The sequence below is a fragment of the Natator depressus genome, chromosome 10 (assembly GCF_965152275.1).
Source record: "Natator depressus isolate rNatDep1 chromosome 10, rNatDep2.hap1, whole genome shotgun sequence".
Lineage (NCBI taxonomy): Eukaryota > Metazoa > Chordata > Testudines > Cheloniidae > Natator > Natator depressus.
In genome coordinates this window covers 54,109,425-54,123,874 of record NC_134243.1, presented here as the reverse complement: position 1 = coordinate 54,123,874, position 14,450 = coordinate 54,109,425, and the positions used below count along the sequence as shown (strand labels likewise).

At 43.3% G+C, this 14,450-nt stretch overlaps 1 protein-coding gene across 3 annotated transcripts in view; it reads right to left on the bottom strand.

Moving 5' to 3' along the window:
* MTMR10 (myotubularin related protein 10) overlaps nt 1-14,450 on the bottom strand; it is a 67,151-nt gene that overhangs the window by 39,167 nt on the left and 13,534 nt on the right. The window contains exon 1 of one of the 3 annotated variants that reach the window (XM_074966192.1): nt 14,092-14,109. The exons of the other annotated variants lie outside the window; for them this stretch is intronic. The gene's annotated coding sequence lies outside the window, so the exon portion shown is untranslated. Of the gene's footprint in view, nt 1-14,091; nt 14,110-14,450 lie in introns of those variants that run through there. 3 annotated transcript variants of the gene reach the window in all.

Sequence of the window (14,450 nt, the reverse complement as noted above, 5' to 3'; positions counted from 1 at the left end):
CACCTCTCATTTTACTAATGAGAGCCAACCAACATTTGGGATATGCCCACTAGGTAATCTTCATCATATCTAGTCCTCGTTGCTTCCTCCCTCCTCACATTTGTGCAGAGACATTTTAATATTCATCTATTTCAGAAAATTCTTTCTTCTGCCTTACTTTTTATGATGGAAGTACATGTCAGACCTTTTGACAGCAGTGAAAGCTGCCCAACCCCTCAAATACCCCCTCCCGCAACTTAAAACCCACTTCAAATCAAATGAGTTTTGACCTAGGAGTTTGGTTATCTAGCTATTCAAAATACTCAGTATGCAAAAGGTCAGGGCTCAGTATGCTGTCAACCATTTTTTAAAAAGTATTTTTAAGTAGTGCGTTTTTTTTTTTTTAAGTCAATGTGAAAGCTTGCAGTGCAGTTAACCTTTAACAGATGGAGTTTTCAAGGGCCTTAGTGCAAGTCTATATTTTTTAATAGTGGGATCCCAAACCTTTACCCTGGAGTTTCATATTAAGACACTTAACCTTTAACACTTGTTATTCAGTGGCTATATTAAATAATATGAAGAAGGGTGCAAAGCATCGAAAGCTCCGTAAAATAGAGGAAACTAGCTAAATAAAGTGGAAAAAATTATCAGTCTAATACCAGGAAACATTTTGCTTTAGCCAAATCCACATCTTAAAAGATGCTTTTTCTATGTCAGTGTATACGATTAAGCTATTCAGAGCTATTATGCTGCACATTTTTACAATGTAGCTGCTTTTTTCCAGTAAACAGTCACAAGCTGTTCCAGACACGGAAAAGCAGTCAACACTTTCATGTGACTTGAACAGTCAAAAAGTTATCCCAGGAAACAAGAGAGCAGTCTGTATAAACCCTGACAGGAAACTAGAACAAATTACAGGATTACCACCCATTATATATGAAGTGTATTCAAGTAATAAAAATCTACCCAAATTAAATTCATGATTCACAAAGATATTACCAGAGCCCAAAGCTTATTAGTTATTAATCTCTACATTTGAACACATACAATTTTAGAGAATTACAGATTTCTAAGATTCTGGTAAACATTCAAAAAGAAGCGCATATGTTATTGAACTTGACTTCACAGCATCTTGGATGCAACACAAAGCTACTGCATAAGGGGACCCATGAGAACTTATTTAAGTGACCCATTGTGTTATTACATCACCATCTCCTACATCCCACAACAGTCAAAATCAGAGACTAATAATCAACAAATAAAATCTTATTCAAGCGATACATTTCATGCCGATAATATTTAATTTTTTAGGTAAAGCCAAAGATTGTTCTCTTAACTGTATAGCTGGCAGACATGGACATGCTATGCCTTCCTATCATAAAACTGTTAGATATCTTGATTAGAGCTACATAAACAAAATGTAATTTGTTAGATAAATGAAAAAGCAATATTGTACTCAACGAAACAAGTCACAAATATTCTATTCCATTTTTCCCTCCTCATACAAAAAAAAAATATTAAGCAGTGCATAGATAGGATTTATGGCATGCACCTTGCCTTCATATTTTTTTCTTGTAAGGTGATCACTTACTGGAGACACCATAGTTGATTATAGGTAAGGGTAAGATTTTGTCACAGTTACTTTTAGTAAAAGTTATGGACATGTCGTGGGCACTAAACAAAAATTCACGGAAGCCTGCGACCAGTCTGGGGAGGAGGGGTGGGGCGCGAGAGGGGCTGACTGCCGCCATGGGAGATGACAGCTGCATGGCTGAAGCCGAAGAAGTCAGGGAGGGCTGTTAAAATCACAGAATCCATGACCTAATCACATCCTCACTTATTGGTAATGCTGAAATCAACTTTGCCTCTCAAGGGGAAATCGATGAGCCTCCTAAGCGTAGTGCATGGATGGGGAGATGATCTCGGACATGGAAAACAGAGGAAGATTGCAGTTATTCATAATAGCTGCCATCCCAGCCATCTCCTGGGAACCTAGAATCCACCATGACACTACTCGGCCTTCACCGTCCTGATCATGAGAAATATCTTGACCAGACCGGGCCAGAGAGATGGACCCAGATAAAACTGCCACAGGCTCTAGCTAAATCCCAAATACCACCTGGGATATTAGACTGTCAGTGACCCTGTCACACCCTCTTCATGTGTTTTCCTTCCTCACATTATTTCTTCTCTTTCCTATCTCTCTCCTTTTGCCTTTTACCGAAGGAGCATCTGGTCAGGCTGGCCAAAAATGCATATTTTGCAACACTGCTGTGTGCCTGTGACCAAAGACATAGATTATAGCAATGCCCTGAAAAGCCCAATGTTGGTACAAGTTTGCCTGGTCTCAGTGTGGCTAATAAAACTGTGTGTCATGTCTGAATTTTTCCAGCAGTTTAAGATGTCATGTGAGAGTTAACACCAGACAGAAGCCACATTTTATATCTTTGCTCTTGTTTTCCCTCGCCTCTTTTTTTTGTCTTATTTTGTTTCTTAGGAAACAGAACTGGACTTTAAGACAATAGCAATAACCGCTCAAATTTCAACTACTCCCCCCCCCCATCCCCCCCCGAAAAGGACAATTATTACCATCTAAGCAACTGTCACACAGGGATTTTTCCTTCTAAAAACTCTCCAGCAAAAGGAAAAGGGAACAAGGGATGTTAAAATGAAAGCCTTACTTAATACTTTATATTTCAAATGCCTGAACTATTTTTCCTTGTCCATATCTTTATTAAAAGGTTACAAAGATTTTTAATGGTGTGTTTGCCATGGTTAAGGACACGATTTAGTCAGGGATATCAGGAAAGTAATGGATTCCGTGACTTTACCAGACCTCCGTGACTTTGGCTTCAGATGTCAGCGGTGGGATCGGAGCCGGGCCTCTGCATTCCCAACCCACTACTTTGGCCGGAGCTGGGGCTGTGCGCCCCCCTCACAGTTGTGGCAGGAACTGAGACTGTGCCATCCCCAACCCACGGCTTCAGCAGGGGCTTGAGTCAGGGCTGTGTGTGTCCCCCCGCTGCAGCTTCAGCCAGGACTGGAGCCAGGGCTATCCACCCCCTTTTCCCCCAGCAGCCAGAGCCGGGGCTGTCCATCCCCCTTCATGGGGATCCAGGTGTCATTCCTTCCCCCCCATGCTCTTCTCCCCCTCCCCCCCATTATTTTTAGTAAAAGTCACAGACAGGTCAGGGCTCCTGTGAATTTTTGTTTATTGCCTACAACCTGTCCATGACAGAAGCTTCATTTAAAATTAAATTAAAATGCTGATCTTATGCTGCCGGCTGATCTTATGCCGCCGGCCCGCTCAGCCCACTGCCAGCCTGGGGTTCTGTTCACCTAGGCCGGCAGCAGGCTGAGTGGGGCCTGCAAGGGGCTGGCAGCCAGAACCCCAGACCGGCAGCGGGCTGAGCGGGGCTGGCGGCCGGGACCCCAGACCAGCAGTGGACTGAGTGGCTCAGCCTGCTGCCACTCTGGGATCCTGGTCCTGCCCACATAGAGTGGGTACCTACTACCTTCTCCCTGGTTCTAGCCCATTCTCTTCCTCTCTCTCTGCACTGAGCTGAGGGTGGGAGTGCACTGAGCACAGGGCTGGGGGTGAACGCTCAGGCTGGGGGTTGGGGTGTAGGGTCTGGCCAGGAGCTAGAATGAGGGAGGGGCCTCAGGGTTGAGGCAGGAGGTTTGGAGTGCTTACCAGGGCAGCTCCCATTTGGTGCGAGGGGTGCAGGTGGGAATGTGGGGGGGGAGGTGCAGGAGCTCCCGTTTGGTGCTCAGGGTGGTGGTGGGAATGTGGGGGGTGCAAGAGTCAGGGCATGGGGGGGGGCTGGAGTCAGGGCTGGGGTCAGGGCAAGAGGCTGGGGTGTGTGAGGGGTGCATGGGTCAGGGCAGAGGTCTGAGGGTGTGTGAGGGGGCTCCAGGGGTCAGGGCAGAGAGCTGGGGTCATGGGGGGTGCAGGGGTCAGGGCAGAGGGCTGGGAGTGTGTGAGGGGGGTTGCAGGGGTCAGGGCAGGGGGCTAGGGTCGTGGGATGCTCCCAGGCCCCTGCGCAGAGCGGCTCACAGCAGGGGGCTGGAGGGGATATGCCAATTCCACCCCCCTTCCCCAAGGCCCCGTCCCCACCTCTTCTCCGCCTCCTCCCCAGAGCAGCAAGTGCACTGCAGCTCCGCTTCTCCCCCTCCCCCGCCAGGGCCATCAGCTGACGGGCGGCAGGGAGGGAGAGGAGGCGGGTCAGGAACCATGCACGCTAGGGGAAGAGGCGGCGGAGGGGGGAGCTCGCCTGCCCTGCAGCAGCAGCAGCCGGCAGGACCAAGCTTCTTCACCCTGCCCCCGTGGGGGGAGGCGGAGAAGAGCGGGTCGGGGCAGGCAGGATTTTTAATGGCACGCTGCTGCCTACCGGGGTCCCGGCCTGGGTTTAACAGCAGGCTGAGTGGGGCCAGCAGCTGGGACCCGGCAGGCAGCAGCGTGCCATTAAAAATCGGCTCGCATGCCGTCTTTGGCACGCGTGCCATAGGTTGCTGACCCCTGGTCTACTACCTAGCTGAGAAGGAGAACTAATAATGGAGGACATCAAGAAAACTGAGGTGTTTAATGCCTGTTTTCCTTCAGTCTTCAATAAAAAGGTTAACTGTGGCCAGAGGCTTAACAACGAGGGGGGAAAGAAACACAAGCCAGAACAGGGAAAGGACAGGTTTAAAGACTATTTAGATAAGTTAGATTAATTCAAGTTGACAGGGCCTGAAAATATTCAGGTCATGTCAAACCAACCTAATTTCCTTCTTTGAAAGTGTTACTGGCCTAGTGGATGGGGGGGAAGGGGGGAAGTAGTAGACAGAATAGATCTTTATTCTAGTAAGGCTTTTGACGCAATCCCTCATGACATTCTCATAAGCAAAACAGTCAAATGTGGTCTAGAGCAGGGATTCTTGACCTTTTTCTTTCTGAGTCTCTCCCCCCGCCCCCGCTAGAAAAACTCCAGGGTCAAGTGGAGGGCAGCCTCGAGGCTCTGAGCTTCAGACACCAGGTTGGGGGGGGGGGGTGTCCCTCAGGGCTTTAGACTTGCAGGGTGCTGGGGCTCAGGGCTTCTGCCCTGTGGGGCACTGGGCAGGGCCTCCATAGGCATACTTTGACTTCTATTTCATGGAGTCAGCTATGCACGGTAGGGCAGGGAGGGAGTGCCACCTCACCCCGACTCACCTCAGCAGACCACCCAGTGTGTTGCAGGGGGAGGGAGGGGTGGCTCAGCTCATAAAGTTCAAAAACCGCTCAGGGTTCAGGCAGGAAGTAGCTAGGGATGGTGTGCAAGCTGGGATATAACTCAGGGTGCAGGGAGAAGGGTAGTAGGGGCTGTGTGTGAGCAGGGGGCGTAGCTCAGGGTGCAGGGAGTTGCTGCTCCCCGAGGGTTCTGCCAGCCAGATCTAGGTCCCCCACCCAGGCAGCTCTTACCAGCGGCACAAACGGTGAAACAGGGCTGGGAGCTGGCTGCAGCCCCAAGCACCAGCAGCAGACAAGACCACTCCCTGGAAGCAGCAGCCCCACACTGACTTCTAGCCTGGGGCTGCGACCTGTTCGGGGGGGCAGGGGAGAGGCAGAAGTGGGGGAGTGGAACTGCCCCTGGGACTGTCCCACTCTGGTTAAGGCAGTGCAGTTTGGGGGGGGGCCATATCCTCCATGCCCCTTGCAACTCTGCCCATGGGCTCAGGACTTCAGCTCTGTAGGGCTCCAGGGCTCGCGGACCCCCTGAAACCATCTCATAGACCCCCAGGAGGCCGTGAACTCCCAGTTGAGAAGGCTGGCTTAGATGAAATTACTATAATGGGCATATACACAACCCTTTGAAAGCATATATTCAAAGAATAGTTATCACTGGTTTGCTGTCAAAGGGTGGGGGTGGGGGGGGTAGACCATATCCAGTGGGATCACAGAGGGGTCTGTGCTGGGTCTGGTACTTTTCAATATTCTCATTAATGACTTGGATAACAGAGGGGAGAGTAATCTTGTAACTCTTGATAAATAGGAGAATGGATCTGAAGTTAACAAGATGAAATTCAATTGAGACAAGTGCAAAGTATTTGGAAAAATCAAATGCACAAAACAGAGAATTACTGGCTAGGCAGTAGTACTGCAGAAAAGGATCTGAGGGTTATAGTAAATCACAAACTGAATATGAGCCAATAATGTGATACAGCTGTGGAAATTGGCTAATATAACTCCAGAGTTTAACAACAGCAATATCAGATATAAAACAAGGGAGGTATATGTCCAGCTTTACTCGGTAGTGGTGAGGCCTCAGCGTGAGTACTGTGTCCAGTTCTGGGTGTCATGCTTTAAGAAAGAGGTAGTTAAATTAGAGAAAGTCTAGAGGAGAGCAACAAAAATGATAAAATGTCAAGAAAACCTGGCCTATGAGGAACCTATGGGACATGTTTAGACTTGAAAAAAGAAGGCTAAGGGGGGATTTGATAAGTCTTCCAATATGTTAAGGGCTGTTATAAAGAAGACAGTGATCAATTGTTCTCCATGTCTACTGAAGATAGAACAAGACGTAATCAGCTTAATCTGCAGTGAGGGAGGTTTAGGGTAGATATTACGAAAATCTCCGAAATACTAAGCAGGGCCAGATTAACTCTCCTGTGGGCCCAGGGCTATTAGATTTTGTGGGGCCCCTGGCGGTTTGCACTGGGAGAGTGGGCTCAGGGTTGGGGACTGGAGTGCGGGAGGGGGATGTGGGGTGCAGGCTCCAGCCAGGAGGCAATTACTTCGGGCGGCGGTGCAGCAGGGCTAAGGCAGGATTTCTGCCTGCCACGGCTCTGAACTGCGCTGCTCTGCTCCCCGAGGTGGCTGGCATGTCTGCATGCTGTCCGCTGTGCATGCCCGCAGGCACCACCACCGCAGCTCCGAATGGCTGCGGTACCTGGCCAATGGGGACAGCACACAGCGATTCCCTGAACGCCCCTAACCTAGGGGCCGCAGGGGGCACATCAGCGAGCCAGAGCTTGCAGCTCCAGGTCCAGGGAGGGGTGACATGCGACAAGGCTTGGGGACCGGTCTCCGGCCTGCAGCATGGAGACTTGGCGGGCTGCATGAAAAGAAGCCGCAGGCCGCATCTGGCCCACAAGCCTGCAAGGCCCCCTTTAGCCCCTGCATTAATCTAACCCTGACGCTAAGGATAGTTAAACACTGAAATAGGCTTCCAATGGAGGCTGTGGAATCCTTGTCACTAGACATTTTTAAGAACAGATTCGACAAACACCTGTCAAGGATAGTCTAGGTCAGAGGTGGGCAACCTGCGGCCCATCACAGTAATCCGCTGGCGGGCCGCAAGACAGTTTGTTTACATTTGCATGGCCGCCCGCAGGTTTACTGTTCCGCGGCCACTGGGAGCTGCAGGCGGCCGGGCAAATGTAAACAAACTGTCTGGTGGCCTGCCAGCAGATTACCCTGATGGGCCGCAGACTGCCCACCAGTGGTCTGGGTATACTTGGTCCTGCCAAAATGCAGGAGGCTAGATTAGATGACCTCTCAAGCCCTACATTTCTATTAAAATGCCAAAATAACTTCTATGGAAGCAAGGAAAGGACTTGAAAAATTCATATTGCAAAATAAATCAAAGACTAATTGGCGTTACTATTTAGCATTTAAAGTATATACGCATCTGTATGCTGGTAGTTCAATAGCATATTCAGAGAGGCATGTTTAACAAGATTTTTAACTAGCATAACAGTTTATATTTGTTCCAAACATAATGGGCAAAATATACATGGATCTGAACACAAACAATTAATCTGAATAATTTCTTAACTAAAAAAAGTAAAGTTAAATTGAAGTCTTCAGGCATCTTCAATCATTTAACTGGCTTTTGCTAGTTGTCCTTGTTGGAGAGTAGAATACTAAAATAGTGTGGGTTTATTAGCATGCGCTAAGCATTTAAATGTAAATTTTCTCTCATCCACTTCTAAATGAATCTTCTGTTCAGCATGCTCAGTAGAGACTTTGAAGTTCAAAAGGAAAAAAATTCTGATGAGATTCTACTTATAAGCTCATGAAATACTTTTTAAAGCTCTTTTTAGGGAATTTTTGTGAGCTCTTACAATGTATTAGCAGTACCACAAAAGCTCAAGAAATAATGGCATGCTTGTTAGATGATACCATCTGTTCTTAAGATTTTATATAGTATCATTTCCCAATGAATTTAAGTTTATACGTATTCTATGTTCAGCATATTACAGTGATCAGTTTGAAAATACTAATACTCTATTATATGCATATTTACATTTAAGAGTTGATTCTAAAATGTGAAAATTAGACCAGTACCCATATTTTCCAATAGGATAGCCTGATACTGTGGCTACTAGTAATTGGAAAATGAGTTGATTATGTGTTAGTATAGGATGTCATTTAAAAAGATAAAACAGACTCTCATTTTCATATGGTAGTCTGTATATCAGTTTTAATAATTTTATATAAAAGTACAGTGCCTGAAGAGTGCTCAGAGTTTTTAAACAGAAGAGATGAAAGAGTTTACAGGTAAATTTTAGAAATATGCTGAGTGAGAACGAACAAACAAACAAGGTACTGGTGTGGATGGTCTGATCCAACCTTAACTTCCAAAACCAAATTAAACATCTCATTACATTTGACTGATTATATTGGAGGTGTTGCACAGTACATCAGTCTGCTTACTTATATTACACAATGAAGATTCCCAAAGTATGATTCTGCATAAACTGAATAATCATCAGTAACTATTGGAGGAGATGGTTATGTTTTTCAACCGGTTATTTTAAGTTATAAAATAATTTAATCTTTTGTAACTAAGTCATGGATACAAAACAGACATGTTTGATAACAGCAGCAATGGACATATTGAGTTATAGTAGTGCAAGTTTTGTCAACTTTTACATCCAACACAAAACTAGATCATAGAACTAATCATATTTTAAAGGACTTCTCTGTAAGGCTGTTTAGTTGCCAGGAGGGGGGAAAAAAGGAAGTGGTATGGTAGCTTGTTTAGTAGGCTGTTAAAACTCATTATATGACATTTTGTTCTCTTTCTAGGCTCTCTAGTGACTTATGGTATGAACAACATTTGCCACTGGTCAGAAGTCAGTGGGAGGGAAAAATTAACTGGCAGCATAGTGCCCATGTTTTCTGCAGAATACACAAGGAAAAACTAACAGATTTAATTTTAAAGTAGACTCAAGCAAAATTATTTTTATGTCTGGTTTCCATACAGCCATAACTAAACTACATGAAACCATTCCTAGCTAGAAAAATAATTCAGACAGATGTTCATAAAATACTTAACATATCTGTACAAGACAGAAACTTAAGATAAACAGATCTCAGTATTCTTGACTGTAAATTAAGATCATCAATATGAAATGGTTCACAAATGTAAGTTTGCATCCAGAATCTAAAATTCCAGATAATTCATAGAAGCGGACAGAACTCATAAATCAGTCCTTTATAATTCCCAAAACAAATAAATAAGCCAATGCACAGAAACACACCACAAAGTTTACACTGGATCTTAAGATACCATGTGTATGCAGATCTAAATAGCAGATAATGTTTATAAACTGTTGCTCTGCTTATGTTTGGAACTAATAAGCGTTTGGTTCATTTTTAAACTTTTTTTTGGTATGAAAGATCAGTTTGCAGAAGTAATACACCAAAAAAATCTGGAAATTAATCAAAAAGAAGTCTCCAATTTATGGAACTAAAGATTGGTAATATTTGCATAAGCTCAAAATATAGTGCAAAAAGAAAAACTTCAGAGAACTATTTCACACACATTTTTTTCCAAATAAAATTCCAGTAATTTCTGCAATGGTGAACAGAGCACCACACACATGATGGCACTGACTTCAAAAACGAAGTTAAAACAGTTGCAGGTGCTACATCAATGCCTAACGCCTCCTGCTAGCTTTGGTAGTTTTACAATCTCAAGTTATTTTCCCTTTAAGGGGGGGGTGAGTGGAAGGACTAAGATTCTAATCCTGCAATGTGATCTAATATCTAACTAAAAAGTTAATGAGATGCCAGTTGGCCACAGGCCTTGTGCTAGTCAATTGCATTGTGAAACATAAACCTATTTAATTGACTATGGCTGTGAAACAGTGAAATTGACTATACACAAAGCAAATCTAAAGCCATTTTTCTTTCAGTTATAGTAATGTTAGCTGTTACTTAAACATGACAAATATATTCAGACAGTGTTACTTTTAAGATCAAATAGCCCCTATTCTGAAGTGCTTAAATCTAACAGACAAAAATACAATACAAAATATGAAAGAAGTGGTTGCGATGTGGCAGAAGAGAACTAAGGAGATCATACTATTTTATTAAACAAGAGTCATGGGTTTTACAGGAGAAAGTGAAGGAGAGGGAGGACATTTAACACAGAGAAAGGAGTTTTAGTTTTGGGGTGGCTATTTTTAAGGCTGTATCATGGCAAAATTCAGCCTCTACCACAGTACCCACAACCAAAGTTCAACATCGAACTACCTCTTTTACTTGTTTGAATTCAGGCTGCTAACACAGTCAGAATAAAATTAGGGGGGAAAATTGTAACTGGCCCTTTTAAGAGGAATGGGATCTAGTGCACCTGTGACTCCTCAGCTGACTCCTGAGTTTTAAGAGAGGAGACCCTGTCCATACAAATGGGAGAGCCCAACAGACTGAGTAAGAACTATGAATTGCATGTGGTGCATTTCTAATGACACTACTGTGTGTAATAATCCAGGTAGTTACTGGAGAAATGTCTGTCAATTTAAGAATGAAACTGTTAGATCTGACAGTTTGGTCTGAAGTCAAGGGAAATAGCGAAGATAAGAATACTGGAAAAATATACAAGGAATGTTGGGAATTAGATGGACAAAATGCAGCCTGACTCAATATACTTCCTCGTGCTCATAGGGTTTAAATGCACGTAAGAGTTAAGTGAACGAGGACTAGAAAAGAGAAAGTTGTCCCATATGACAGATAAAAGTTTAGGAGTTTATATATGATAAATAGAGTCATCACTGCTGAATATATACTGACGGATCTAAAGATGAAAAAACAGGAAGAGTGGGAGCAGCCTTTTGCATCCCTGAGACTGGATTTGAGAAATCAAAAGAATACTTCATTTTGTAGCCACTATGACAGCTGAATTGGTGGGAATAATGTTAGCATTAAACTGGTAAGGCTCACTGCAGATCTGTTACATTTTCAGATTCATTATCAGGTATTCTGGGAATTAAAAAGGGTACCTCACAAAGCAGGAGTGATCTAATAAATGAAATATTATGTTTGACTGAGTTAATATGCTCAGGCATGACCACAGTACCAGGCTGGATTGCAGCACATGCTGGGACACATGGCAATGAAACAGTTGATAAGGAACTGAAAAATGCTTTTAAAAAAAATGAAGAAATTGATATAAAAAAAATCCTGAGTAAGCAGGAGTTTAAAAGTTTAGTTTAAAAAGAAAAAAGTCAAGAATTGTGGACCAAGGAGAAAAGACGAATAAGATTCTATGAAGTATGACCCAAAATAGAGGATAATGCACTACTCCAAAGTTATCAAAGGACTAGTGAAGGACTCTCATTTAGACTGTTAACTGGTCATTGTGGTTTGAAGAATAATTTATATTTATTGAATAGACACAAGGATACGTAACACGTGAAAGATTGAACAAACAGCTGATCACTTGATATAGGAAAGCAATGAGTGTTCCCAGAAAAGAAAGGCTCCTTATGAAGAATTTAGATGCTTTAAGGTGACAGAATATACTATGAGGGATTTAGTGAGAGTATCAGGAAAGTGAGGTGATATTAAAGTTCTATTACCTTTTTTAAGGATATAGAGCAGGGTAGGAGTGCAGTGGCATGAATGTAAGAGGAATATAGTAGGTGGTGGTTATAGATTGAGTCTGCTTTGCCATAAAGCATAAGATGAAGAACACTCAGTCAATCAGTCACAGATGGTTAGAAGATGACTGCTGCCAGAGATCGGGAGACTGGAGGTCTTCGGGGAAAGCTGCAGAGCACAGAAAGCTCTCCACAGGCCCTCCCTGGAAAGGGGGAAGAATTATCAGGAAGCTAGTTGAAAGGCTAGCCTGCGGACCTTCCTGAGGCTCAGAGCCCTGGCTAGAGAAGGCTGGAGGCTGAGAGCTGCAGAGGAGATGCCTGCTGGCTCTCTGAACCGAAGCTGTAGGGCCAGAGAAGGCGAGGCATGGTGAGAGACAACAGAGCTGCACCAGAGTTGAGAGTGGTAAAACTCATGGGAGTCACACCAGAGACCTTGCACAAGATGAGAGGTGCCATGGTTGTACTTCATGGGTGATAAACTGCTGGGTCTTGAAGACTGAATGTACAGTTTAGACCAGTGATACTCAGACTGAGGCTCGAGAGCCGCAAGTGGCTCTTTAATATATCTCCTTATGCTCTTTGCAGCACACATTAAAACACTGATTTAATTATTAACCAGTCTAAGCTATTTACAAATCAGGACATTTACTGTTATTAACCAATTGTAGTTGATAAAATAATAATACTTTTTCAGTCATTTTGCTGTGACAGAGGGGAGAGAGACAGAGAGAATATATATGAATGTGTGAATATATGTGAATTCATTGTTTCGTTTACGATAATACTTTATATTCATATTTAAACATTCTGATAGGGGAAATATTTATGTTTGTGTGTGTAATATTTCCCATCAGACTGTTTAAATATGAATATATAGTATTATCATAAATGACAATGAATTCACACAACTGTGGCTCTTTTGGGTAATGCTGATTACTAATTTGGTTCCTGACCACTGAGGTCTGACTGTCACTGGTTTAGACTATGCTGGTGAACTCTGGGTTATGGCTGTGGGACTTCTGTTACTGCTTATGTGCATGGGGGTTTCTTTTGTAACAAGTTAGCTAGGCAAGGGCTATATTCACACATTTGGAAAGCCTTTGTTGGACTACTTCTGAGAATTACTGAAGGGGAAACTGATGCAGGTGCACCTGTCATGCTGTGACTTGATGCTGAAGACTGCCCCAGGAGGGGCCAACTTGTCACAGCCTGATACTACTGAGAATCTGGGTATAAGAAGCTGCCCCTTTTCATACATTTTCAAGTAATAACAATCCATTATTTTGAATTTATGGGTGTCCTTCACCTTTATAATAAAAATTGCTTGACGAGAACTTAAATATACTAACTGAAAGCAAAAAGCCATCCACACATACTTTAATATTTATGTTGCATGTCTTCTTTTTGATGTTGTCATTAAATCTCCACAGCTGTCAAATGAGTACTATATTTAAAGAAGTCACCTATCACACACTGCACAAGCCATACTATGTAAATCTGCTCTCTTTCAAGTGACATTAAAAGGGCAGCCCCTAGTTGAAGATGTACTGTACATTTCAACCAGTGCAATCATAATGTACAAAAGAGGGAGTATAGAAAGACTGTACGAACAAAAGGGTGGGGTATAAAAGGCACTAGCTGAAAGGTTTGAGTGTGCATGTGTATATCTACTTTTCCACAGAGTGCTTTCCAATTGAGAACTGAGAAAAGCTATCAAATAGTTGAGTGATAATATATCTAGGTACAAAGTTAAGCTTACACTAAAACTTTTCTACTTTGCTAAGAAGAGTTATCTGTAGTCTTAGGAGCTGCTTCTGCTGTCACCAGTTTTACACTACCTGAACAATGAAGTGAGTGCAGAAGCAGGCCCTCAGTCTTACAAAATTTTTATTTGCTCTTCGTTTACAATAAGAAAACCACATAAGGCCATATCTGAAGGATCTATAGCATACAAGGTTCTCTCTAGACAAAGAATAAAACTATATTATGTATAACAATGCTCTGGCATGCTCAGCTGACATGGTTATATAGCCAGCATAGTTTAAGCTCATCCACAAAATAGCACATTTCCCAAAATTGTGGGAAACGTGATTCAGAACCATTACCTTGTACTACTCTCTGTATGTGTGCAGTGTACTCAGGAAAATATGGACAAATAACTCTGTGCGTCTTTCACATGTTACTAAACTTTGGGATATCCTCCCATATAAGAGATCTAGGAAGTAGGACTGGTTAGCTCACTTAGGGCTTGTCTACACTTACCGGGGGATCGACGAGCAGCAATCGATGCATCGGCAGTCACTTTAGTGGGTCTAGTGAAGACCTGCTAAAATCGACCGCAGATTTCTCAATCCGGTGGAGTACAGGAGTCGACGGGAGAGTGGAGTAGGGGGAGCAGGATGGATAAAAATCAATGATTTAATAAATAAATAGGATTTTTTATTTAAATCAGATTTTTTTTGATGAAATGCTTTTTGAGGAAAAAACCTATCTAAAGACAGTTTTAATTAAGATACACTATAGCTCCAAGATATCTCATCATGGAATAGGGATTATAAATTCTAAATCTGTAGCAGGGGTAGCCAACCTGAGCCTGAGAAGGAGCTAGAATTTACAAATGT